Here is a 26,959-nt window from a genome sequence, read left to right on the forward strand (position 1 = left end):
AAACTTGTCTAAATGACACCGTGTGCATGTACCCACTTGGAATTTCTGCTTCGAAAAACTTCTTGAATAGCCTTACACGTATACTAAGGATATTTATGAGTCCGAATCTCTGCTAATTTCCCTTAGGTGTAAGCTGTCCGGATGGTAAGACATATGTCTATTTTTCTCTTAGTGTTTGGGCTTTTTTTATATTTGTTTTTCCACTTTTCTTTCTTGATTTTGATAGCTTTAGTTACTTTGACTTTTTTATTTCTATACTGAGCAGAAGAGGTGGAAATCTGCACCTTAGCACATCCTTCTATCTGACCACAAGCTCTCTGAACGTTGCAGCTTTTCACACCTTGACTGCAAAGACGCCTAGAAAGGAAACCCACAGAAGGTAATCTTCTTGCTGATGAGCCACATCTTCTCTAAAATCTTCAGTCTTTACTATTCTTCATGGTCTCTATTCCTGTTATCTCATACTAATTCCTAAACCTATAAAACTAGCCATGTACAGATGGTTTGTACCACTAACCCAGCCAGACACTACCTTTAAATCAATGCTGTCCTTTCACAGAAAAAAAGGAAAAGAAGTCTGGTTGTACTGTGTCCTCATTCCCACAACAAGGTAAAACCTGAACATAGCAGTCTAATAATATCATAAAATGTCCCATTTCTCTTGATGTTTTATTTGACATTCACTCTTTTTCAGTGCTGAATATCTGTTTCTAGAGATTTTTCTCATCAGCATTCTGCCAGCACTATTAGTTCTGGAACATACATTCCCTGACTACCTAGAATGCATTGCTCCTGCCACTGTCAAATGGTTTGCCTGTTCCAAACTGAAAGACTGCCTTTCTTTTATGTCTAAATGCAGTTGGACAGAGAGCCCCACTTCTGTATAGAAACAGAGGCTTGGCCCAACTTCCTATAATTGGTCTTGACATCTCTCCTACTAGTGGTTGATTATATTTAAATGGATTGTCCAGACATAACGCATTGATGATCACTGGAAATCGGTAGGGGTCTGACAACTGGTAACCCCACTGATCAGCAGGTTAAAATACTGTGCTGAAGTTCCTGCCAGCACTATTAGTTCTGGAACTTACATTCCCCGACTACCCGGGATGCATTGCTTCTGTCATTGTCAATTTGTTTGCCTGAAAGACTAGCAGTTCAAAAGATTACAAACTATACTAAAGTTCATGAAAACCCCTTTAATAACAGCCAGCGGACAACAAGTTAGAAAAAAAGGAGATCTCTAGTGGCCAGCACTTTGGAGGATTTCTTGGAGCAAGAATGTAATTTTTAAATAAAGTCATTTGCCAGTTTATCATATTATCTATTAAAGGAGATGAAGTGTCTGAACATACAACGATCATCGAAAGTATTTATTATGCATTCCATAATCATAATAATAATTTTATTTCTGTAGCGCCAACATATTCCGCAGCACTTTACAATTAAGCGGGGGCATATACAGACAATAAAGACATCACAGTAACACAGAGGTCACCAGTTACAGGAGAAGTGAGGGTCCTGCGGCTCACAGGCTTCCAATCTATGAGTAAATCAGGGTGGGGGACACAATAGGTAGAACGTGCCATTATGTACGGTCATTAAAATAAATAAGGGTTTTCATAGAAGGCTGCAAGGGTCTAAGTGCAGTTAGTAAGTGCTATTGGGTGCATGGTGGATGTGGAGACAGATGAATAAGAGGGGCATAAAGGGGGAAACACAGAACAGATACATTGGTGAGCTAATATGCTTGTGTAGAGATGTATTTTTAAGGCACGCTTAAAAATGTGGGGTTAGGTATTAGTCGGATTGTCCGGAGCGTGCATTCAAGAAAACTGGTGCAGCACGGGAGAAATCTTGGAGACAGAAGTGGAAGGTTCGAATTATGGACTACATTAGTCAAAGATTAGTTGCAGGATGGAGAGGGTGCAGAGAGAGATGAGCGAGGAGATGGTAGGGTGGTGGAGAAATGTGGAACACTTTGTGGGTGAGAGAGAACCTAGAGGATGGGTAACCAGTGCAATGACTGGTACAGGGTGGAGGCATCGGGGAAGCGGCTGTGACCCTGGCTGCAGCATTCAGGATGGATAATTCTTTGAATACCATTTTACTGTTTACATTATAAGGTTCTGAAGCAGCTAAGATGTGTATGATGAGGTTCTGCAGCAGCTGAGGTGTTTTATTGGGTTCTACACCAGATGAGGTGTATTATGAGGTTTTGCAGCAGCTGGGGTGTATTATGAGGTTCTGCAAAAGCTGAGGAGTATTATGAGGTTCTGCAGCAGTTGAGGTGTATTATGAGGTTCTGCAGCAGCTGAGGTGTATTATGAGGTTCTGCAGCAGTTGAGGTGTATTATGAGGTTCTGCAGCAGTTGAGGTGTATTATGAGGTTCTGTAGCAGCTGAGGTGTATTATGAGGTTCTGCAGCAGTTGAGGTGTATTATGAGGTTCTGCAGCAGCTGAGGTGTATTATGAGGTTCTGCAGCAGTTGAGGTGTATTATGAGATTCTGCAGTAGCTGAGGTGTATTATGAGATTCTGCAGTAGCTGAGGTGTATTATGAGGTTTTGCAGCAGCTGAGGTGTATTATGAGGTTCTGCAGTAGCTGAAGTGTATTATGAGGTTCTGCAGCAGGTGAGGTATATTATGAGGTTCTGCAGTAGCTGAGGTGTATTATGAGGTTCTGCAGCAGGTGAGGTGTATTATGAGATTCTGCAACAGCTGAGGTGTATTACAAGGTTCTGCAGCAGCTGAGGTGTATTATGAGATTCTGCAGTAGCTGAGGTGTATTATGAGGTTCTGCAGTAGCTGAGGTGTATTATGAGGTTCTGCAGCAGGTGAGGTATATTATGAAGTTCTGCAGTAGCTGAGGTGTATTATGAGGTTCTGCAGCAGGTGAGGTGTATTATGAGGTTTTGCAGCAGCTGAGGTGTATTATGAGATTCTGCAGCAGCTGAGGTGTATTACAAGGTTCTGCAGCAGCTGAGGTGTATTATGAGGTTTTGCAGCAGCTGAGGTGTATTATGAGATTCTGCAGTAGCTGAGGTGTATTATGAGGTTCTGCAGCAGGTGAGGTATATTATGAGGTTCTGCAGCTGAGGTGTATTACGAGGTTCTGCAGCAGCTGAGGTGTATTATAAGGTTTTGTAGCAGCTGAGGTGTATTATGAGATTCTGTAGCAGCTGAGGTGTATTACGAGGTTCTGCAGCAGCTGAGGTGTATTATGAGATTCTTCAGCAGCTGAGGTGTATTACAAGGTTCTGCAGCAGCTGAGGTGTATTACGAGGTTCTGCAGCAGCTGAAGTGTATTATGAGGTCTTGCAGTAGCTGAGGTGTATTACGAGGTTCTGCAGCAGCTGAGGTGTATTATGAGGTTCAGCAGGTGAGGTATATTATGAGGTTCTGCAGTAGCTGAGGTGTATTATGAGGTTCTGCAGCAGGTGAGGTATATTATGAGGTTCTGCAGCTGAGGTGTATTACAAGATTCAGCAGCAGCTGAGGTGTATTACAAGGTTCAGCAGCAGCTGAGGTGTATTACGAGGTTCTGCAGCAGCTGAGGTGTATTATGAGGTTCTGCAGCAGGTGAGGGGATGAACAGCTCTCAGAGTTTTCCAATAAGACTCTGTTCACATGTCCAGTTTTATATTCCATTGATCGTTTCTTTTTTTTTTATTGGAAGTCAGACAGACCCCATATAAATCAATGGACCCCACTACTTCTGTTTGAGAAAATAAAAGTGTTACTAAATACTTGTGCATTTTTCCAAGAAATATCATCCCAATCGGCCATGTCCGGTATTGACTCTTGTTTCTAGGAAAAAGGTTCTATTTTCTAGTTCTGGACAACCCCTTTAACTTGTGACTTTCAGCAGCTCTGGTTCCTATAATGAAGTCATGTTATGTGGAGACTTGTGACCGAGGTGGGAAGTACGTGGGACTCAGCAATATACATCTCCAGTAGCATCGGTCCTCATAGACATTTACATAATATTATACACTTGACACAACGCTAAAACCCACTGATTAAGGAAGACGCTGAGGGGAATTTCTAAATCTTTCCCAGTGCACATTGTATATATTGTTAAATAGATCTCCCAGAGCTAACGAGGCTGGTGGGTTCCCAAGCTTGTTGGCAGCCTGTCGAAGGTCCCATCGCTGTCCTTTTTGCTCTCCTGTGAAGCTCAGCCACTGGCTGAGCTTCATAGGAGAATGTGATTTACATTAAATTCCTCAACTCTGTCGAATTTCAGTTTATAGGAAAAACAAAGAGATGCTCTCAAGTTCAGGTTCCCTAAGGGGACCAAAAATAAAGTATAAAAAAAGTTTTCATAAAAATTTATAGCATACATAAAGAAATTGAAAAATGTAAAAAACTAAACATATTTATATTATCGCGCCCGTACTTGTCCATTCGATCAATATATAAAATGAATGAATCCATACAGTAAAAAAAAATCAAAACAGTAGAATTGCTGTTTTTCAGTCACTACCCCTCTGTAAAAAAAATTCAATAGAAAAATTATCAAAGTGTTGTAAGCACCCCAAATCGGTGAAAAGAAAATGTCAACTCTCCCTGAAAAACAAAACAAAACAATCCTTCACATAACTCAATTGAAGGAAAAATTAAAATGTTACAGGTCTACGAAATATGGCGGAACATATCCGATTTTTTTTTCACCAAGTTCACAATTTTTTTTACAGAAAAAAAATGAGTAAGACTGCCTAGTGCAGTCGAAACACGTCAACTGGGTCATGTTGACCATGTAAATTTTTCTTTTGTATGCACCATATTTTCTTTTGAATTGAATTGAATTGAATATTTTTTTTTCCATTTTCCTTGAATTTTTTTTTACTGCCTAAATAAAAATCTAGTTTAATATCCCTATAATTGTACGGATCTGGAGAATCATGTTTTCAGATCATTTTTACCATACAATCAATATTGTTAAAGCAAATCTTCCCCAAAAAAATTGAAATTGCATTTTTTAACCCGTCTTTATGGTAAAGTGAGTGAATGGCGTCATTGAAAAAAACAACTTGTCCAACAAAAAAAAAAAAAAGAAATCATCGTATCGCTAAAATAAAAAAAACTGTTTTAGCTTTTGGAAAAAGGGGAGAGAAAAATGCAAAAGTAAAAAATGAAAATTGTCTAACGGGTTAAAGCATCTACTGTGGTCTTCTTGGTTCAGATGATCCCACCTGGCACATTCGAAGGTGTTTTAGTAAGACGTCTTTCCGCGCAGTCACAATATCTTTTATTATTTCTCAGCTTCTTGGAAAAACCCATATATAAACTAATTTTCACATATTTATAGTGTATCTCGCCCACTGATTTCTTTAAAGATTAACAGAATTTTGCTGATTTTCGAACTTTTCACCTACGTAGTCACCAACTTCAACATTGGAGCAACCACCAACCTTAAAGGCTCGGAATACAGTGGATGTGATATGTGGACTATCAGGCCGCTGTCTAGGCATGGACTGAGTCATGTATATATATGCATTATTCAATGTATGCCCATGACTCAGACAGTGCCGCTCCTTCGAAGGAACAGTCTAGAATGAAGAATGAAACTGGAAGATAATGAGTAACAATGAAAACGAAATTCGTCCTTCTTAATACAATGTGTGGGTCGATGGGAAATTTACTGCTGGTTTTTCGCCCACTGGTTACAGAATAAGAAATAAACTGCCTTTATCAGAAATCACGACTTTTATGAAAAGATAGATCTGGCATACAATAACTCTATCTCGATTCATAAAAAGTTTAGAAGCACAAAATAGAACCTTGAGGTTGAACCATTAGAACTCATACAACTCTTCACTAGGTTCAAGTGCCCTAAGGGAACTACAAAATACAGTAGAGTAAAAACAAAGAAAAAATAAAAATATGAAAAAAAGATATAAAAGTTTGATTACCCCACTTTTTCTCCCAAGTTAAAAAAAATGTATTTCCAAATCCGTAAAAATGTAATCCATCAAAATATGAAATTAATTTACCTCAAAAATTAGGCTCAATCAAATGCAGAAATTTTGAAGAAAAAAAATGCAATTTTACTATTGTTTTTTGACGTTTGTGCTTACAGTGTTTACAATGTGAAAAAAATCAACTTTCATTATAATTTTCCAAGTCTATGCCATTACAGAAATAGCATATATAATTTTTTTTATTATGTAACTAAAAAACTTTGAATTCTCAAAAAAAAATTCATTTGTCTCGCCATTTTCCGACAACAGTAAAGTTTTAACTTTTTGTTCAACAGAGCAGAAAGGCCGTACTGGGCCCCTGGCAATTAGGGGAGGCCGCCATGACAGGGGAATGTGCGACGTAAGTGAGCTTCTTAGGACTGCTGGGGGTGACAAGGTTAAAGGATCTGAGGGAAGGGGAAGAGTTTTTTGAATTTGAAAATGGAGGAGGGGTTATGGTCGGGGGGGGGGACCTTATAAAAAGGGGCGGCCACGTGAGTGGGGCAACCATTTTGGGTACTCACCGGCCACAGACGAAAGCTCCCACCCACCCTCCCTTTTATTGTTATTAGCCTAAGATTATTGATCGGATGTTAGTAACTTTGGGCTAAAAATAGGCTTATAGTTTACGAAGATATTTAATTATGACTAAGTATGGTAAATGATCTGTCGCGGCAGCATGGCATGGGGTGGTGATCCTCGAAGTTGGTGGAAGTGGAAAATGGCGGATGGATGGGGGGGGGATCTCAATAGGTCCTGGACTCCCCGGGGTGATTTTAAATTGGTCAAAGGGGGACAGATAATCCCAGGAAGGGATTAGTAGGGGAACAAAAACAGGTGTACGGGTTTGGCCTGGCGGGTGGAGTTTGCCCCTGAGCTGGTGCATAGCGGCTGGGGGTAAGGCGGATATAAGGCCAAAATAGGCGGGACGTTTGGCGGAAAAATGTTGGACATATGTTTCGGGCTTCGAGGGTCACCCACTTCCGGGGTTTATTGTTTCATGATTTTGTATGTTTAAATGTTAATAAACGGCTGCTGTGGCCAATTAATCCAACCCAATTGTTTGTGTTTAATGGCGTTTTCTGTTTCTTCTTAGACAATGGGGGTGGCGGCTGTTTTTGTCAGGGGTAATATGAGGTAAGGTGAAGGTTTTAATACTAGAAGCTCACAGGAGTCACGGATACCCGTTGTCATGTGCTAGGGCTTCTTTTTTTGATTGGCAAGATGATGTTTTTAGTGATACCATTTCTGAGTAGATATATCATTTTGATCACATCTCATTACATTTTTTGGCAGTGTGACAGCGCCCAAAAAAATGCAATTCTGGGATGTCAATATTATTCCTCTTTGCTGTGTTTACCATTAGGTCTGTTAATTATTATTTCATAGATTATACATTTTTGGATGTGGAAATACTACTTTTTTACTTCTTTATTTTTAATTAGAGAAAAGGGGGATTATTTTTTTCATATTTTAAAAAAACATTTTTTCACTGTATTTTGTAGTCCCATAGAGGAGCTGCCATTGCTGAGTGTTTGTTCAATATACAGCAATACCACTGTTTTGCTGTACACTGTGTTCCAAATTATTATGCAAATTGGATTTAAGTGTCATAAAGATTTAATTGTTTTGTTTTTCAAATAAACTCGTGGATGGTATTGTGTCTCAGGGCTCAATGGATCACTGAAATCAATCTTAAACACATGTGATAATTAGTTTTCCAGGTGATTCTAAATAAAGGAAAAGTACTTAAAAATGATGTTCCACATTATTAAGCAGGTCACAGGTTTCAAGCAATATGGGAAATAAAAAGGATCTCTCTGCTGCTGAAAAGTGTTAAATAGTGCAATGCCTTGGACAAGGTATGAACACATTAGATATTTCACAAAAACGTAAGAGTGATTATCATACTGTGAAGAGATTCGTGACTGAAACAGAGCACAGAGTTCATCCAGATAAAGGCATAATGAGGAAGGTTTCTGCCAGACAAATTCATTGGATTAAGAGAGCAGCTGCCAAAATACCATTACAAAGCAGCAGTTATTTGAAGCTGCTGGTGCCTCTTGAGTCCTTCGAACCTCAAGGTGTAGGATCCTTCAAAGGCTTGCTGTGGTGCATAAACCTACTATTTGGCCACCCCTAAACAGTGTTCACAAGCAGAAACAGTTGCAGTGGGTCCAGACATACATGAAGACTAATTTTCAAACAGTCTTGTTTACTGATGAGTGTCGAGCAACCCTGGATGGTCCAAATGGATGGAGTAGTGGATGGTTGGTGGATGGCCACCATGTCCCAACAAGGGTGCAACGTCAGCAAGGAGGTGAAGGAGTCATGTTTTTGGGCCGGAATCTCACTCTCACTCGTGGTGTGACCACCATCTTCCCCTGACCTCAACCCTATAGAGAACCTTTGGAGTATCATCAAGCAAAAGATCTATGAGGGTGGGAAGCAGTTTACATCTAAACAGCAGCTCTGGGAGGCTATTCTGACTTCATGCAAAGACATACAAGCAGAAACTCTCCAAAAACACACAAGTTCAATGGATGCAAGAATTGTGAAGGTGATATCAAAGAAGGGGTCCTATGTTAACATGTAACTTGGCCTGTTAGGATGTTTTGGAGTTAAATAGCTTTTTTGTTCAGTGAATGTGACCTCCTAATGCTGCAAATTCAACAAATGAGCATTTTCAGTTCATTAAAACATATCAAATGTTTAGAAATTCTACTGTGCCTAATCATTTGGAACAGTGCATTTTGAGTTTTTATTCATTTTGGAGATTATACTGTTATCATTGGGAGGTTTCTTCAATAAAATTCTATGTATACTCTAACGGGTGATGACTTTTATTAGACTGACTGTCATTTGCACCGACCATTTAGGAAAATCCGAGAAAAATATCATTTGCATAATAATTTGGAACATGGTGTATATAGGAAAAATCATGGCATAAGTCCAGACTGCACATTCAGACTGCTGTTATAATTGGAGGTACATGCTACATATCCAGGCTTCTGTTAGGAAATGTTTCATGCTTCACATCCACACTGCTTTTACACAGGGCTCCTGACTACACAGCCACACTGGATGCATATTCTGGAGTGTTCCCTATAATAGCAAACTGCAATTATAGGGAGAGGTTCAGACTACACATCCAGACTGTTGTTTCAGAGGGCTTTAGACTACATCTCCAGAATTCAAATGAGGAATAGGTTTCTCTTCCACAGCCCCAAAACAAATTAGCATATGAGGGCATGCAAAATGTCCCCATAGCGGTACCCTTCAGCTGGCAGTAGAAGGACCCATTAAAAACAAGAAAAATTGTGAGTCTTAAATCTAGTAACTGAACAGGAAGTTTAGCCAGACCCAAATTAATGATAAATGTTTGGAGAAAAAAACTGGTGGCATGCAAACTATCAAAATGACCTATAATGGTATAAAAAAATCAACGGTGTCAAGAATTACATTTCATCTTAATATTTGCTATTGTCTTGTACTTTGCATAGGGTAATTTTTCCCATTGAGCATTTCTACTTTATTTCTTAGTAGGGACACTTCAGACTACACATCCAGACTGCTGTTTTAGGGGGCTCCAGAATACACATCCATACTGCTTTTATAGGGGGCTCCAAACTACACATCCAGACTGCTGGTATAGGGGGCTCCAGACTGCACATCCAGACTGCTTTTATAGGGGCTCCAGACTGCACATCCACACTGCTGTTATAGGGGGCTCCAGACTACACATCCAGACTGCATTTATAGGGGCTCCAGACTACACATCCAGACTGCTGTTATAGGGGCTCCAGACTACACATCCACACTGCTGCTATAGGGGGCTCCAGACTACACATCCAGACTGCTGTTATAGGGGCTCCAGACTACACATCCAGACGGCCGTTATAGGGGGCTCCAGACTACACATCCAGATGGCCATTATAGGGGGCTCTAGACTACACATCCAGACTGCTGTCATAGGGGGCTCCAGACTACACATCCAGATGGCTGATATAAGGGGCTCAAGACTACACAACCTGAATTACGAAGGTTCCTTTCATGAGAATGGAAGCGGCAGTATCTTAAAGCCTAGTGGTTGTACCCTAGGTGTCATTAAATTTTGCTATCTACCCACATCTTTTACCCCATCAGCACAAATTAGGAAAAAACTGCATTTTTTTCTAAAGCTTTCATCATAAAGAAACCAACTAATGCCTTCAAACATTTTTATAAGCCTCCAATACAATATGAAGATGTTGAAAAAAACTCTGAACATTTTTGGGGGCAAATTTTCCCCCATAACACTACACCAAATGCAGAATGCCTACAGCCAGTTATTACAATTTTGAGGATTTAGGCATCATTTATCTTCCTCAGACATATCATTCTTTTTTCTATTTCAGCTAAAAAAAATTTGGAGTCTGGCAAGAAAGATAAAAGGTCAACAAATAAGAGTCCTCAAAATTTACTGCTTTATGATAACAGATAAATGATAGCGAAATGGAGAAACATCACACGGGAGAACCTCTTCATAAAATGTTTCTGAAACCCACAAAACCTAAGAAAACAAAATGAGCAAATACAGTGCCTTGCGAAAGTATTCAGCCCCCTTGAACTTTTCAACCTTTTCCCACATATCATGCTTCAAACATAAAGATGCCAAATGTAAATTTTTGGTGAATAATCAACAACAAGTGGAACACAATTGTGAAGTTGAACAAAATTTATTGGTTATTTTAAATTTTTGTGGAAAATCAAAATCTGAAAAGTGCGGCGTGCAATATTATTCGGCCCCTTTACTTTCATTGCAGCAAACTCACTCCAGAAGTTCATTGTGGATCTCTGAATGATCCAATGTTGTCCTAAATGCCTAATGATGATAAATATAATCCACCTGTGTGTAATCAAGTCTCAGTATAAATGCACCTGCTCTGTGATAGTCTCAGAGTCCTGTTTGAAGCACCGAGAGCATCATGAAGACCAAGGAACACAACAGGCAGGTCTGTGATACTGTTGTGGAGAAGGTTAAAGCCAGATTTGGATACAAAATGATTTCCAAAACTTTAAACATCCCAAGGAGCACAATCTACCAAGACCCGGCCGTCCCTCTAAACTTTCATGTCAAACAAGGAGAATCTGATCAGAGATGCAGCCAAGAGGCCCATGATCACTCTGGATGAACTGCAGAGATCTACAGCTGAGGTGGGACAGTCTGTCCATAGGACAACAATCAGTCGTACACTGCACAAATCTGGCCTTTATGGAAGAGTGGCAAGAAGAAAGCCATTTCTCAAAGATATCCGTAAAAAGTGTTGTTTAAAGTTTGCAACAAGCCACCTGGGAGACACACCAAACATGTGGAAGAAGGTGCTCTGGTCAGATGAAACCAAAATCAAACTTTTTGGCAACAATGCCAAGCGATATGTTTGGTGTAAAGGCAACACAGCTCATCACCCTGAACACACCATCCCCACTGTCAAACATGGTGGTGGCAGCATCATGGTTTGGGCCTGCTTTTCTTCAGCAGGGACAGGGAAGAGGGTTAAAATTGATGGGAAGTTGGATGGAGCCAAATACAGGACCATTCTTGAAGAAAACCTGTTGGAGTCTGCAAAAGACCTGAGACTGGGACGGAGATTTGTCGTCCAACAAGACAATGATCCCAAACATAAAGCAAAATCTACAATGGAATGGTTCACACATAAACGTATCCAGGTGTTAGAATGGCCGTCAAAATCCAGACCTCAATCCAATCGAGAATCTGTGGAAAGAGCTGAAAACTGCACAAACGATGCAAACGATCTCCATCAAACCTCACTGAGCTCGAGCAGTTTGCCAAGGAAGAATGGGCAAGAATTTCAGTCTCTCGATGTACAAAACTGATAGAGACATACCCCAAGCGACTTGTAATCGCAGCAAAAGGTGGCGCAACAAAGTATTAAGTTAAAGGGGCCCAATAATATTGCACACCCCACTTTTCAGTTTTTGAATTTCCACAAAAATCTAAAATAACCAATAAATTTCGTTCAACTTCACAATTGTGTTCCACTTGCTGTTGATTCTTCACCAAAAATTTACATTTGGTATCTTTATGTTTGAAGCATGATATGTGGGAAAAGGTTGCAAAGTTCAAGGGGGCCGCATACTTTCGCAAGGCACTTGAGTACCCTTCAGTACATAAATACAGTAAGTGAATGGTAATAGTGCATGTAAATTACATACGATACTCAGTTGACACTATTTTGATCAAAAAAGTGTAAAAGCCATCCTACCGCAACAAGGTGACCCAATCTGGATGGTCCTTTCTCTAGTATTAAACCTCTCTATGCGTCAGCAGACCTCTGTATGGATGGAGGAAGAGCAGGACACTGGCCCAATTGTTCAGACATCTCCCAGTGAAAATCTATATAGACAAAATTCTCAGCTTATAAAGGGGGAGCCAAACATTTTTCTGAAACCCTTAAAGGGAACCTGTCACCCCTCTAGTCGTTTCAAACTAAAAGAGCCACCTTGTGCAGCAGTAATGCTGCATTCTGACAAGGTGGCTCTTTTAGTTCTGGGTGCTGTAACTAGAGAAATAATCCGTTTTTTAATTTGTCAGAAATACCTTTCTTCAGTCCTGGAGGCAGGCCTTTCCCCCTGCTTCAGACGCCACACAGCTGTCACTCACATCTTCTTGGCGCCGGGCGCCGCCTCCTCACTGCTGTTTTGAAATTAGCCGGCGCCTGCGCTCTTTTCTCCTGCCTGGTGCAGGCGCAGTGAGCGCTGCCCATCTATCCTCATATGCAGTCTAGCTGACTGCGCCTGTGCGGCCGCCCTGACTGTGAATCCCAGCCCCGCAGTGTCTTCTGATTTATTCACATTGCGGGGCTGGGATTCACAGGCAGGGCGGCCGCACAGGCGCAGTCAGCTAGACTGCATATGAGGATAGATGGGCAGCGCTCACTGCGCCTGCACCAGGCAGGAGAAAAGAGCGCAGGCGCCGGCTCATTTCAAAACAGCAGTGAGGAGGCGGCGCCCGGCGCCAAGAGGATGTGAGTGACAGCTGTGTGGCGTCTGAAGCAGGGGGAAACGCCGGCCTCCAGGACTGAAGAAAGGTATTTCTGACAAATTAAAAAACGGATTATTTCTCTAGTTACAGCACCCAGAACTAAAAGAGCCACCCTGTCAGAATGCAGCATTACTGCTGCACAAGGTGGCTCTTTTAGCTTGAAACGACTGGGGGGGTGACAGGTTCCCCTTAACATGTTTTCTTACACCCATTATAAAAAATGAAAGAACCATCACAGCCACTATCTCTAGAAGCCTGACGATCACCATCGAACCAAGCATCCAACACACTGCCATTTTGTGTATCAAATACTTATTTTCCCCACTGTTTGATAGATAGATAAATAAATAGATAGATATATAATAGATAGATGGTAGATAATAGATAGAGAGATAGATGATAGATAGATAGATAATAGATAGATAGATAATAGATAGATGATAGATAGATAATATATAGAGAGATAGATGATAGATAATAGATAGATAGATGATAGATAGATAGATAATAGATAGATAGATAGATAGATAGATAGATGTTTTAGAGTAAAATAATAATTAAAAAAGTTTAAATGTAGATGTAATTGTGCATTAAAGCAAAATGGAAAAAAAAAATCGACAGGACAGGAACCGGAGATGAGATGAGTAGAGAACAATAATATCATCAGATGAAGCAGAAAGGTGTGAAAACTTTGCTTTTGTTCTTACACGCACAGCACTTCGCCGTGGCATCTGACCCCCTTACTTCCTCCACGAGTGAGAACAGGTGCACAGACTTCTGCTGCCACGGGATCCGTCTGAAAGTAGGAAGAAAAACTACAAAATATTTATTACTGTTCCTCTTTGTGTGCCTATATTTGGTCAATGCACATTACACCGATAGATGATAGATAGATAACACTGTTCCACATATTTTCAGAAGTTGTCAGGTTCAGTTATGAAATGAGCCATTTTTGAATGATTTTTACCTCCTGAATTCAAATCTGACAATGAAAATTCTTAGTTGCCTCTTGTTTCTATGAGATCAAAGAGTTTTCCTTTTACTGCTACATATAAATAATGCATAAAAGTTTCAGTACTTTGAAAAATTATTATTTTTACAAATATAAAGATATATTATTAACTTGATCAGTGCACAAGGTTACCTGAATTCCGAGATTTTTAAATTGCAACTGTCATGTCAGGTGAACTTGCAGCCGAATGTCTGTCCGCCTCTAGCTCCTCCTCCTCTATAGAATGTTATGAGCACCAACGCAGCCGAATGTCTGTCCGCCTCTAGCTCCTCCTCCTCCATAGAATGTTATGAGCACCAACTGTCATCTCTCATGTCAGTAATGGAAAAGTCTTAGAAATGTCTTCACTAAATACAGATTTTACCCATGAATTGAGAATGAATTACATAGTTGGTTATTTTCATAAAATAAAAACGACGGTTACACTTTAAGACCACGGTGGAGAATAGGAGAAAACAAGAGTATAGAGACGCAGAATAATTTACACTTGTGGTTTTGCGTGTAAATGACTGTGAGACTATTTAAACCTCACCCTTGTCTTGTATATTTCCTTCCGTAGTTCATGTCCATTGCCATTCTTTTGGGGTTAGAAAACAGATTCTGCATTTTTTCAAAAGCGACATTATTCTTATCAGTGGGTTGTGTCCATTATTATAACTTAGCCTCATTAAAGGGGTTGTTAGAGCAGCTGTCCCCATAAAGAGACCAGCACTTCTGTCCATGAAACACCTTCTGATGGAGGATCATGTGACCAGACCAGTCCATCCACCTCCTCCTAGAGAAAAGCAGCTTATCCTTGTGATGAGTTTTACACTTGGAGGAGACTGATGGACTAATCTGGTGGATTGATCTGATGGACGGCGTGATAGAAGTTTCATGAAAGTGTTTCTTTAAGAAACCCTAAACCAGCATTATTTTAGGGTACTGCTGCTATTCATACAATTTCCCAAAACTTTATATTTATTAACATAATGTAGCTCCAGCAATATGTTGCATCGGATTCTCATCATGCACTTACCTGAAATCACTACCTCCACCATATGGACCAGTGAGGGACATCACGGGTCACTATGCCTCCCAACCATCAAGGATCCAAAAGGACAGTCGTATGTTTGGACAGCAGTACCATGAGATCGGCACCATGACCCATTTTCAACTTTGCATCTTCAGGCTGCAGTTACAGTTGAATACAATGGTGGAGTCTGGAGCTTCAATTCCAAACTCCACCATTCACCATCACCAGTGTTGACTGGGGCTGAGGCATGTTGACGCCATTATCTTGTGTCTGCTGTGCTTGGCTATGGACACATCGGAAAACTGGAAATTGGGCCAGGAGAGTATTTTTTTTATTTGCCACCAAGGTGTAGTGGCTGGGTATCATATGTGAGGAAAGGGCACTGTGGGCATAATATTATGTGGGAAGACTTTATTGTGTGGGGTCGACCAGTGTGGCTTTATAATGTATAAGGGAGGTATTGCTGGAAAATCATAATCTTTCAGGGCACTTTTCTGTGTGGAAGGCACTGTTGGGGTATCAATATGTGTGGGGGCATCTTACTGTGTGAGACTAAACTGTTGCCGCATTATTCTGTGTGGAGGGCATTATTATGTAGGGTTGTCCTGTGGGGGTTTTATAATGTGTAAGGGAGGCATTGTTGGGAGATCATAATGTTTTTGGTAACTATACTGTGTGGGAGGTACTGTGGTAGCATCAATTTGTGTAGGGGACATCATACTGTGTGACATGACACTGTTTCAGCATTATTATGTCTGGAGGGCATTATTGTGTGGGGCGCCCAGTGGGGCTTTATAATGTGTAAGGGAGGCATTGTTGGAAAATCATAATGTTTGTGGGCACTATACTGTGTGGAAGGCACTGTGGGAGCATCAATATGTGTTGGGGCATCATACTGTGTGAGACTATACTGTTGCAGCATTATTCCATGTGGAAAGCATTATTGTGTAGGTTTTATAATGTGTAAAGGAGGTATTGTTGGGAGATCATAATGTTTTTGGTCACTGTACTGTGTGGGAGGTACTGTGGTAGCATCAATATGTGGTGTGGGAATCATACTGTGTGAGAAGACACTGTTTCAGCTTTATTCTGTGTAGAGTGCATTATTGTGTGGAGGTGACCAGTGGGGCTTCATAATGTTTAAGGGGTCACTGATAGGAAATAATGATGTATGGCGGCGTCATACTTTTTGGGAGGTATTATGGGGGCATTGATATGTGTGGAGGGGATCATAGTGTGAGGAAAGACACTGTTGCATCATTATTCTGTGTGGAGGGCATTATTGTGTGAGGGTGACCAGTGGAGCTTCATAAGGTATAAAGGGGCACTGTTAGGAAATAATAATGTATGACAGCATTATACTGTGTGGGAGGTATTGTGGGGTATCAATATACGTTTGGGGCATCATACTGTGTGAGAAGACACTGTTTCAGCATTATTCTGTGTAGAGTGCATTATTGTTTGGGGGTGACCAGTGGGGCTTCATAATGTGTAAGGGGGCATTGTTAGAAGTTTGGGAGGTATTGTGGGGGCATCGATATGTGTGGGGGCCATCATACTGTGAGAGAAGACACTGTTGCAGCATTATTCTGTGTGGAGGGGCATTATTGTGTGGGGGTGACCAGTGGGGCTTCATAATGTGTAAGGGGGCACTGTTAGGAAATAATTATGTATGGCAGCATTATACTGTGTGGAAGGTATTGTGGGGGTATTGATATGTGTGTGGGGGCATTATACTGTGAGGGAAGACACTGTTGCAGCATTATTCTGTGTGGAGGGCATTATTGTATGGGAATGCACTGTGGGGCTTTCTAATGTGTAAGATAGGCACTATTGGGAAATCATAATGTTGGAGGGCACTATACTGTGTGGGAGGTACTGCGGGGCATCAATATGTGTTGGGGCAGCCCTGGGGCATCATACTATGTTTAAGAACTTTGTGGGGACATCATACTACATCAGGGCTTTAAAAGGGGTATTAATTGTGTCGGATCATTCTGGGGCTTTATTAGGAGCACAATTCATTTGAGCAGGGTTAGAGGAGTGGCTTAGCTCTACAAAAAATCTGTATTGGGAATTATCCTGGTTCCTAGAGGTCACTGTAGTGTTCAATAAGTTGTACCAAATTAGAACATAACATGGCCGCTTTCTTCCTGGAACTGGGCCTCACCTGTCCTTGCGTTGTGCAGCTCAGCTGAATTAAATTTAATGGAATCAAGTTGGTGCTGATTTTTGTAGCCATGTACTGTTCAAGATTATTGTACTTGTTTATTGTTATGCATGCCCCTTTTCACATGTAAAGCACCATGGAATAAATGGCGCTATAATAATAAATAATAATAATAATGTACTTTATGTGTAATCCAGTACAATCCCTGTAACTATTCTTCCTGATAAGATTTCTAGTAACAGACATCTCTGTACAGTGCTAAAGGATGTGATAGTTCTTGCAGCCCTGTCATGACCATGGACCTCTCTCCTATCATTGGTGACATGTCATATGATCATTTTGGATGTGTTTCCCCTTTAGATGAAATTGCCGGATCACATAAAGTTTGTGTTTTTTTCACTTCTTGATGGTGAGTCAACTGCATATTAACTACTTCTCTTTCTTCCCAGTGACTTCTTCTAACTGACGAGGACCTAGAAATAAGCAAAAACAAAAAACAATAGCACCCAGTGCTGACTAGTGTCGCAGATATTACATATTTAATAATTTATGGGGTGGTCATCATTTGTACACCCCGCTAAGCATGAGAGGAAGCACTGATTTCAGCGGTTTCAGCCATGTGTCTGTGTGGTGGATCTACAACTTTCCCTGGAGACCAAGAAGTCTTCTCTTCGTTCTTGAGGCTGCCGGATGTTTCAGGAAAGTTGACAACTATGAATTATAGGGGAAGCAAGTAGCAGTCGGAGATTGTAGATATGAATTGTAAATATGCCCAAAGTGCTGTTCCCGCATCTAAGGAGGACCTGATGAGAATAAAATTTGCCAAATTGTGTCAATTTTACCGGGAAATTCAATTTGCAACCCCACCACTTGCTCGCTGTTCTCCGTACGACCCTCAAAGCCTCTTCATGGTAGACTGGGCTTCCAGTCACGAGGCTTAGTCTGACCTGTGCATTGTTCACTGGAAACCGAACTGTTGAAAAAGACGCCAAAGAGAGTGCTATAGATGGCTGGGCACTCCATTTCTTGACTGCCATATCCCCTTATGACTCCATTCAGGAAGAAATGCATTGGGAGGCGGTCCTGTCTAGGAATGGCTTATTGAATACCATGTTATGGTTTCAAGGATTCCTATCCATTGAGATTTAGGAGGGTACATTTTTAAAGGTGGCATCTTCGTCCAGACTGGTAAGATTGTTTGGGGGTTTTTTTATGGACCCCCTAATTATTTAGACATAATTCACAGGATCATTAGTGGTACTGATCTATCTATTTAATTGTGTATGTCTAAACTGTATTAATATTGTTAGTGTTACTGGTTGTCTCTTTACTAGTGTTGAGCGATACCTTCCGATATCGGAAAGTATCGGTATCGGAAAGTATCGGCCGATACCGTCAAAGTATCGGATCTAATCCGATACCGATACCCGATCCCAATGCAAGTCAATGGGACGAAAATATCGGAATTAAAATAAACCCTTTCTTTCCTTGTAGGTTAATTCTACATGAAGGAAAACAACTAAGAATAATGTAGGCTGTATTGGGGGACGTGGCGGAGACATTAAAGGCACAGAGGTTTAGCCCAATGTAATAGAATAGCAGGATTTTGTTTTTTTTTATGACGTTCGGCGGTAGAAAGATTTTGACTATGTTAATTTTTTTTTTATTTTGTCAGATATTGATGTTTCACTACTTCCACGCCCTTCACCTTCTTTTTTACTTCTCCCACACTTTCTTCTTCATTATCCTCATCATCAGCTTCTTTGACATCAACTTCTTCACCTTATTCATCTTCTTCTTCATCTTCTACCTATTATTTTTTTGGTTACATTGTTCATATTCTTTTTATTTTACTATTATCTTCATCATATTCTACTTCTTCATCATATTCTTATTTGTGACAGGCATTCCCGTAGTTGTTATCTATAAAAGTTTGAAGATTACACCTTCCGTTCTGCCTGTCACAAAACAGTTACATTTGTCCGCGTTCAGTTTGGCCTGCAGCATCAGGCTTTATCCAGGGGCACCACGAGGAGGAACGGACTCACCCCCATACACTGCTTAGTCTTCTTCTGCTTATAATTTAGATAATATTTTTTGCTCTGATATTTAGTGTTATGCTTAATGTTCTTCTGCTCTTTGTTCTGCAGCCTCTTGTTCTTCTGCTTCTCGGTCTTCCAGGTCGTCGTCGTCTCCAGGGTCGTCGTCTCCGGGGTCGTCGTCATCGGGGTGGTCTTCAGAGTCATCGTCTCCAGGGTCGTCGTCATCACGGTGGTTGTCGTCTCTGGTGTCGTCGTCATCTTAGGGGTGGTCTTCCGGGTCATCGTGTTTAGTCTCTTGAACTTGGAAATGTAGCAGAAGGTACAAGAAGGCTGAGAAAATGCCGAGAACCAGCTGATGGAACTGGAACTCGGATGGCTACCCGAAGGTCCAAGAGCCAATGGAACTACCGAGGACCAGCTGACGTTACTGGAACCCGGTTACTAAGCAGGAGGTACCCGTGCCTGAAAGCACTACCAAGGACCACCTGACGTTGGTGGAACTCAGATACCCAGAGGGAGGCACCTAAGCCAAAGGCTCTGCCCGGAACCAGCTGACGGTACTGGAACCAGGATGGGGAGCAGAAGGTACAAGAGCAAAAGACACTGCCGAGAACCAGCTGACGGTGCTGGAACCCGGATGGGTAGCCGAAGGTCCAAGAGCCAATGGAACTACCGAGGACCAGCTGACGTTACTGGAACCCGGTTACTAAGCAGGAGGTACCCGTGCCTGAAAGCACTACCAAGGACCACCTGATGTTGGTGGAACTCGGATACCCAGAGGGAGGCACCTAAGCCAAAGGCTCTGCACGGAACCAGCTGACAGTACTGGAACCAGGATGGGGAGCAGAAGGTACAAGAGCAAGTGTCTGCGTGGCTTTTGCAGGACACGATGCCGGCTGCACAGCAGGGGAACAGCTGGCGGTGCTGGACCCCACTGACACATTGGCTGGTGTTTTTCTCTGTGCAGCTAGCAGTACCGGGCCCCAACTGGCGGTGTTAGAGCCCGGGGTCAGCAGGAGGAGGAGCAGGAGGAGGAGCAAGGGGGAGGGGAGTGTAGGCCGAAGCCTGCAGTGGCGGCAGCTTTGGGTCTGTTGTGCCTGCGTGGCGGTCGCAGGACACGTTGCCGGCTACACAGCAGGGGAACAGCTGGCGGTGCTGAACCCCACTGACACATTGGCGAGGTGTTTGGCTCTGTGCAGCCAGCACTTCCGGACAGCAACTAGCGTTGTTGGAGCCCGGGCTCTGCCGGTGGAGCAGAGTGTAGGCCGAAGCCTAATTGAACCGATTTCAAAGGTAACCTTTAACCCCCCCTCAGGGGTTACAAACTAGAAGAGCCACAGCTTATGCAGCAGTAGTGCCGCACAAGTCAAAGGTTGCTCTTTTAATTTTGCTCCTTGCACACGCCGAATGAAACACGTATAACATTTAGCCCTTTATACAGTCAAACTGTGTTGGAGGCGCGAGTTCCCTTTGTAATGAGACGCAGCACAGATGTCAAGAATCCCACCTTGGTGCTGGGTGCAGCCTCCTGAGCGTTGTTATTTGCTGTACAGGAGTCTGCGCTGTCGTGTTATCCCCCGGCCTAGCGCTGTTAGCGCTGCCCATCTTCTGACCTCATTTAATGTCGGCCGGTGCAGTTCGCGATGACCATGAATCCCAGCCCCGCAGTGTCTTAACATTGTTAAAACACTGCGGGGCTGGGATTCATGGCCTGGCGCAGCACATATGTTCGCCTCTCGCACTCGGGTCCTTACACCCGCTTCAGACTGTGCGGCGTCAGCTGATCCCTTATCGCATGCCACGGCCATGAAGCCGCACAGTCTGAAGAAGGCGGAAGGAGATGAGTGACAACAGGCGAAGATATGCACTGCTCATGCCCATCAATCACACCCTCGCAGTCCCAATAAATAAGACAACGAGGGGCGTTGTGTGGGTCAGGGCGGCCGCAGAGGCGCAGGCAGCCAAAGAATGATGCCAGAAGACGGGCAGCGCTACCAAGGGGGTTGCAGCGTGTCATTACAAAGGAAAGTCACACCACCGGGACGGTTAAATGGTCACACAGAGGACACATTTTAGACGTGTTTTCAGTTCCACATGTGCGAGGAGAATACGTTTATGAGCCACCTTGCACACATGCAGCATTACCGCTGTACGAGGTGGCTGTAAAACATACAAACGCCTGGGGGAGGGGGGACAGGTTCCCTTCAATTTCAGTTCTTGTGTCTGCGTGGCTTTTGCAGGACACGATGCCGGCTGCACAGCAGGGGAACAGCTGGCGGTGCTGGACCCCACTGACACATTGGCTGGTGTTTTTCTCTGTGCAGCTAGCAGTACCGGGCCCCAACTGGCGGTGTTAGAGCCTGGGGTCAGCAGGAGGAGGAGCAGGAGGAGGAGCAAGGGGGAGGGGAGTGTAGGCCGAAGCCTGCAGTGGCGGCAGCTTTGGGTCTGTTGTGCCTGCGTGGCGGTCGCAGGACACGTTGCCGGCTACACAGCAGGGGAACAGCTGGCGGTGCTGAACCCCACTGACACATTGGCGAGGTGTTTGGCTCTGTGCAGCCAGCACTTCCGGACAGCAACTAGCGTTGTTGGAGCCCGGGCTCTGCCGGTGGAGCAGAGTGTAGGCCGAAGCCTAATTGAACCGATTTCAAAGGTAACCTTTAACCCCCCCTCAGGGGTTACAAACTAGAAGAGCCACAGCTTATGCAGCAGTAGTGCCGCACAAGTCAAAGGTTGCTCTTTTAATTTTGCTCCTTGCACACGCCGAATGAAACACGTATAACATTTAGCCCTTTATACAGTCAAACTGTGTTGGAGGCGCAAGTTCCCTTTGTAATGAGACGCAGCACAGATGTCAAGAATCCCACCTTGGTGCTGGGTGCAGCCTCCTGAGCGTTGTTATTTGCTGTACAGGAGTCTGCGCTGTCGTGTTATCCCCCGGCCTAGCGCTGTTAGCGCTGCCCATCTTCTGACCTCATTTAATGTCGGCCGGTGCGGTTCGCGATGACCATGAATCCCAGCCCCGCAGTGTCTTAACATTGTTAAAACACTGCGGGGCTGGGATTCATGGCCTGGCGCAGCACATATGTTCGCCTCTCGCACTCGGGTCCTTACACCCGCTTCAGACTGTGCGGCGTCAGCTGATCCCTTATCGCATGCCACGGCCATGAAGCCGCACAGTCTGAAGAAGGCGGAAGGAGATGAGTGACAACAGGCGAAGATATGCACTGCTCATGCCCATCAATCACACCCTCGCAGTCCCAATAAATAAGACACCGAGGGGCGTTGTGTGGGTCAGGGCGGCAGCAGAGGCGCAGGCAGCCAAAGAATGATGCCAGAAGACGGGCAGCGCTACCAAGGGGGTTGCAGCGTGTCATTACAAAGGAAAGTCACACCACCGGGACGGTTAAATGGTCACACAGAGGACACATTTTAGACGTGTTTTCAGTTCCACATGTGCGAGGAGAATACGTTTATGAGCCACCTTGCACACATGCAGCATTACCGCTGTACGAGGTGGCTGTAAAACGTACAAACGCCTGGGGGAGGGGGGACAGGTTCCCTTCAATTTCAGTTCTTGTGTCTGCGTGGCTTTTGCAGGACACGATGCCGGCTGCACAGCAGGGGAACAGCTGGCGGTGCTGGACCCCACTGACACATTGGCTGGTGTTTTTCTCTGTGCAGCTAGCAGTACCGGGCCCCAACTGGCGGTGTTAGAGCCTGGGGTCAGCAGGAGGAGGAGCAGGAGGAGGAGCAAGGGGGAGGGGAGTGTAGGCCGAAGCCTGCAGTGGCGGCAGCTTTGGGTCTGTTGTGCCTGCGTGGCGGTCGCAGGACACGTTGCCGGCTACACAGCAGGGGAACAGCTGGCGGTGCTGAACCCCACTGACACATTGGCGAGGTGTTTGGCTCTGTGCAGCCAGCACTTCCGGACAGCAACTAGCGTTGTTGGAGCCCGGGCTCTGCCGGTGGAGCAGAGTGTAGGCCGAAGCCTAATTGAACCGATTTCAAAGGTAACCTTTAACCCCCCCTCAGGGGTTACAAACTAGAAGAGCCACAGCTTATGCAGCAGTAGTGCCGCACAAGTCAAAGGTTGCTCTTTTAATTTTGCTCCTTGCACACGCCGAATGAAACACGTATAACATTTAGCCCTTTATACAGTCAAACTGTGTTGGAGGCGCAAGTTCCCTTTGTAATGAGACGCAGCACAGATGTCAAGAATCCCACCTTGGTGCTGGGTGCAGCCTCCTGAGCGTTGTTATTTGCTGTACAGGAGTCTGCGCTGTCGTGTTATCCCCCGGCCTAGCGCTGTTAGCGCTGCCCATCTTCTGACCTCATTTAATGTCGGCCGGTGCGGTTCGCGATGACCATGAATCCCAGCCCCGCAGTGTCTTAACATTGTTAAAACACTGCGGGGCTGGGATTCATGGCCTGGCGCAGCACATATGTTCGCCTCTCGCACTCGGGTCCTTACACCCGCTTCAGACTGTGCGGCGTCAGCTGATCCCTTATCGCATGCCACGGCCATGAAGCCGCACAGTCTGAAGAAGGCGGAAGGAGATGAGTGACAACAGGCGAAGATATGCACTGCTCATGCCCATCAATCACACCCTCGCAGTCCCAATAAATAAGACACCGAGGGGCGTTGTGTGGGTCAGGGCGGCAGCAGAGGCGCAGGCAGCCAAAGAATGATGCCAGAAGACGGGCAGCGCTACCAAGGGGGTTGCAGCGTGTCATTACAAAGGAAAGTCACACCACCGGGACGGTTAAATGGTCACACAGAGGACACATTTTAGACGTGTTTTCAGTTCCACATGTGCGAGGAGAATACGTTTATGAGCCACCTTGCACACATGCAGCATTACCGCTGTACGAGGTGGCTGTAAAACGTACAAACGCCTGGGGGAGGGGGGACAGGTTCCCTTCAATTTCAGTTCTTGTGTCTGCGTGGCTTTTGCAGGACACGATGCCGGCTGCACAGCAGGGGAACAGCTGGCGGTGCTGGACCCCACTGACACATTGGCTGGTGTTTTTCTCTGTGCAGCTAGCAGTACCAGGCCCCAACTGGCGGTGTTAGAGCCCGGGGTCAGCAGGAGGAGGAGCAGGAGGAGGAGCAAGGGGGAGGGGAGTGTAGGCCGAAGCCTGCAGTGGCGGCAGCTTTGGGTCTGTTGTGCCTGCGTGGCGGTCGCAGGACACGTTGCCGGCTACACAGCAGGGGAACAGCTGGCGGTGCTGAACCCCACTGACACATTGGCGAGGTGTTTGGCTCTGTGCAGCCAGCACTTCCGGACAGCAACTAGCGTTGTTGGAGCCCGGGCTCTGCCGGTGGAGCAGAGTGTAGGCCGAAGCCTAATTGAACCGATTTCAAAGGTAACCTTTAACCCCCCCTCAGGGGTTACAAACTAGAAGAGCCACAGCTTATGCAGCAGTAGTGCCGCACAAGTCAAAGGTTGCTCTTTTAATTTTGCTCCTTGCACACGCCGAATGAAACACGTATAACATTTAGCCCTTTATACAGTCAAACTGTGTTGGAGGCGCGAGTTCCCTTTGTAATGAGACGCAGCACAGATGTCAAGAATCCCACCTTGGTGCTGGGTGCAGCCTCCTGAGCATTGTTATTTGCTGTACAGGAGTCTGCGCTGTCGTGTTATCCCCCGGCCTAGCGCTGTTAGCGCTGCCCATCTTCTGACCTCATTTAATGTCGGCCGGTGCGGTTCGCGATGACCATGAATCCCAGCCCCGCAGTGTCTTAACATTGTTAAAACACTGCGGGGCTGGGATTCATGGCCTGGCGCAGCACATATGTTCGCCTCTCGCACTCGGGTTCTTACACCCGCTTCAGACTGTGCGGCGTCAGCTGATCCCTTATCGCATGCCACGGCCATGAAGCCGCACAGTCTGAAGAAGGCGGAAGGAGATGAGTGACAACAGGCGAAGATATGCAAAGCTCATGCCCATCAATCACACCCTCGCAGTCCCAATAAATAAGACACCGAGGGGCGTTGTGTGGGTTAGGGCGGCCGCAGAGGCGCAGGCAGCCAAAGAATGATGCCAGAAGACGGGCAGCGCTACCAAGGGGGTTGCAGCGTGTCATTACAAAGGAAAGTCACACCACCGGGACGGTTAAATGGTCACACAGAGGACACATTTTAGACGTGTTTTCAGTTCCACATGTGCGAGGAGAATACGTTTATGAGCCACCTTGCACACATGCAGCATTACCGCTGTACGAGGTGGCTGTAAAACGTACAAACGCCTGGGGGAGGGGGGACAGGTTCCCTTCAATTTCAGTTCTTGTGTCTGCGTGGCTTTTGCAGGACACGATGCCGGCTGCACAGCAGGGGAACAGCTGGCGGTGCTGGACCCCACTGACACATTGGCTGGTGTTTTTCTCTGTGCAGCTAGCAGTACCGGGCCCCAACTGGCGGTGTTAGAGCCCGGGGTCAGCAGGAGGAGGAGCAGGAGGAGGAGCAAGGGGGAGGGGAGTGTAGGCCGAAGCCTGCAGTGGCGGCAGCTTTGGGTCTGTTGTGCCTGCGTGGCGGTCGCAGGACACGTTGCCGGCTACACAGCAGGGGAACAGCTGGCGGTGCTGAACCCCACTGACACATTGGCGAGGTGTTTGGCTCTGTGCAGCCAGCACTTCCGGACAGCAACTAGCGTTGTTGGAGCCCGGGCTCTGCCGGTGGAGCAGAGTGTAGGCCGAAGCCTAATTGAACCGATTTCAAAGGTAACCTTTAACCCCCCCTCAGGGGTTACAAACTAGAAGAGCCACAGCTTATGCAGCAGTAGTGCCGCACAAGTCAAAGGTTGCTCTTTTAATTTTGCTCCTTGCACACGCCGAATGAAACACGTATAACATTTAGCCCTTTATACAGTCAAACTGTGTTGGAGGCGCGAGTTCCCTTTGTAATGAGATGCAGCACAGATGTCAAGAATCCCACCTTGGTGCTGGGTGCAGCCTCCTGAGCGTTGTTATTTGCTGTACAGGAGTCTGCGCTGTCGTGTTATCCCCCGGCCTAGCGCTGTTAGCGCTGCCCATCTTCTGACCTCATTTAATGTCGGCCGGTGCGGTTCGCGATGACCATGAATCCCAGCCCCGCAGTGTCTTAACATTGTTAAAACACTGCGGGGCTGGGATTCATGGCCTGGCGCAGCACATATGTTCGCCTCTCGCACTCGGGTTCTTACACCCGCTTCAGACTGTGCGGCGTCAGCTGATCCCTTATCGCATGCCACGGCCATGAAGCCGCACAGTCTGAAGAAGGCGGAAGGAGATGAGTGACAACAGGCGAAGATATGCACTGCTCATGCCCATCAATCACACCCTCGCAGTCCCAATAAATAAGACACCGAGGGGCGTTGTGTGGGTCAGGGCGGCCGCAGAGGCGCAGGCAGCCAAAGAATGATGCCAGAAGACGGGCAGCGCTACCAAGGGGGTTGCAGCGTGTCATTACAAAGGAAAGTCACACCACCGGGACGGTTAAATGGTCACACAGAGGACACATTTTAGACGTGTTTTCAGTTCCACATGTGCGAGGAGAATACGTTTATGAGCCACCTTGCACACATGCAGCATTACCGCTGTACGAGGTGGCTGTAAAACGTACAAACGCCTGGGGGAGGGGGGACAGGTTCCCTTCAATTTCAGTTCTTGTGTCTGCGTGGCTTTTGCAGGACACGATGCCGGCTGCACAGCAGGGGAACAGCTGGCGGTGC

General features: G+C 44.9%; 1 protein-coding gene across 1 annotated transcript in view; it reads left to right on the forward strand.

Moving 5' to 3' along the window:
- The first annotated feature begins 559 nt into the window (after positions 1-559).
- Positions 560-26,959, forward strand: part of LOC143770317 (C-X-C chemokine receptor type 3-like) — a 64,434-nt gene continuing 38,034 nt past the window's right edge. Inside the window, exons 1-2 of the mRNA XM_077259824.1 lie at positions 560-610; positions 17,657-18,395. The gene's annotated coding sequence lies outside the window, so the exon portion shown is untranslated. The remainder of the gene's footprint in view (positions 611-17,656; positions 18,396-26,959) is intronic.

The sequence above is a fragment of the Ranitomeya variabilis genome, chromosome 4 (assembly GCF_051348905.1).
Source record: "Ranitomeya variabilis isolate aRanVar5 chromosome 4, aRanVar5.hap1, whole genome shotgun sequence".
Lineage (NCBI taxonomy): Eukaryota > Metazoa > Chordata > Amphibia > Anura > Dendrobatidae > Ranitomeya > Ranitomeya variabilis.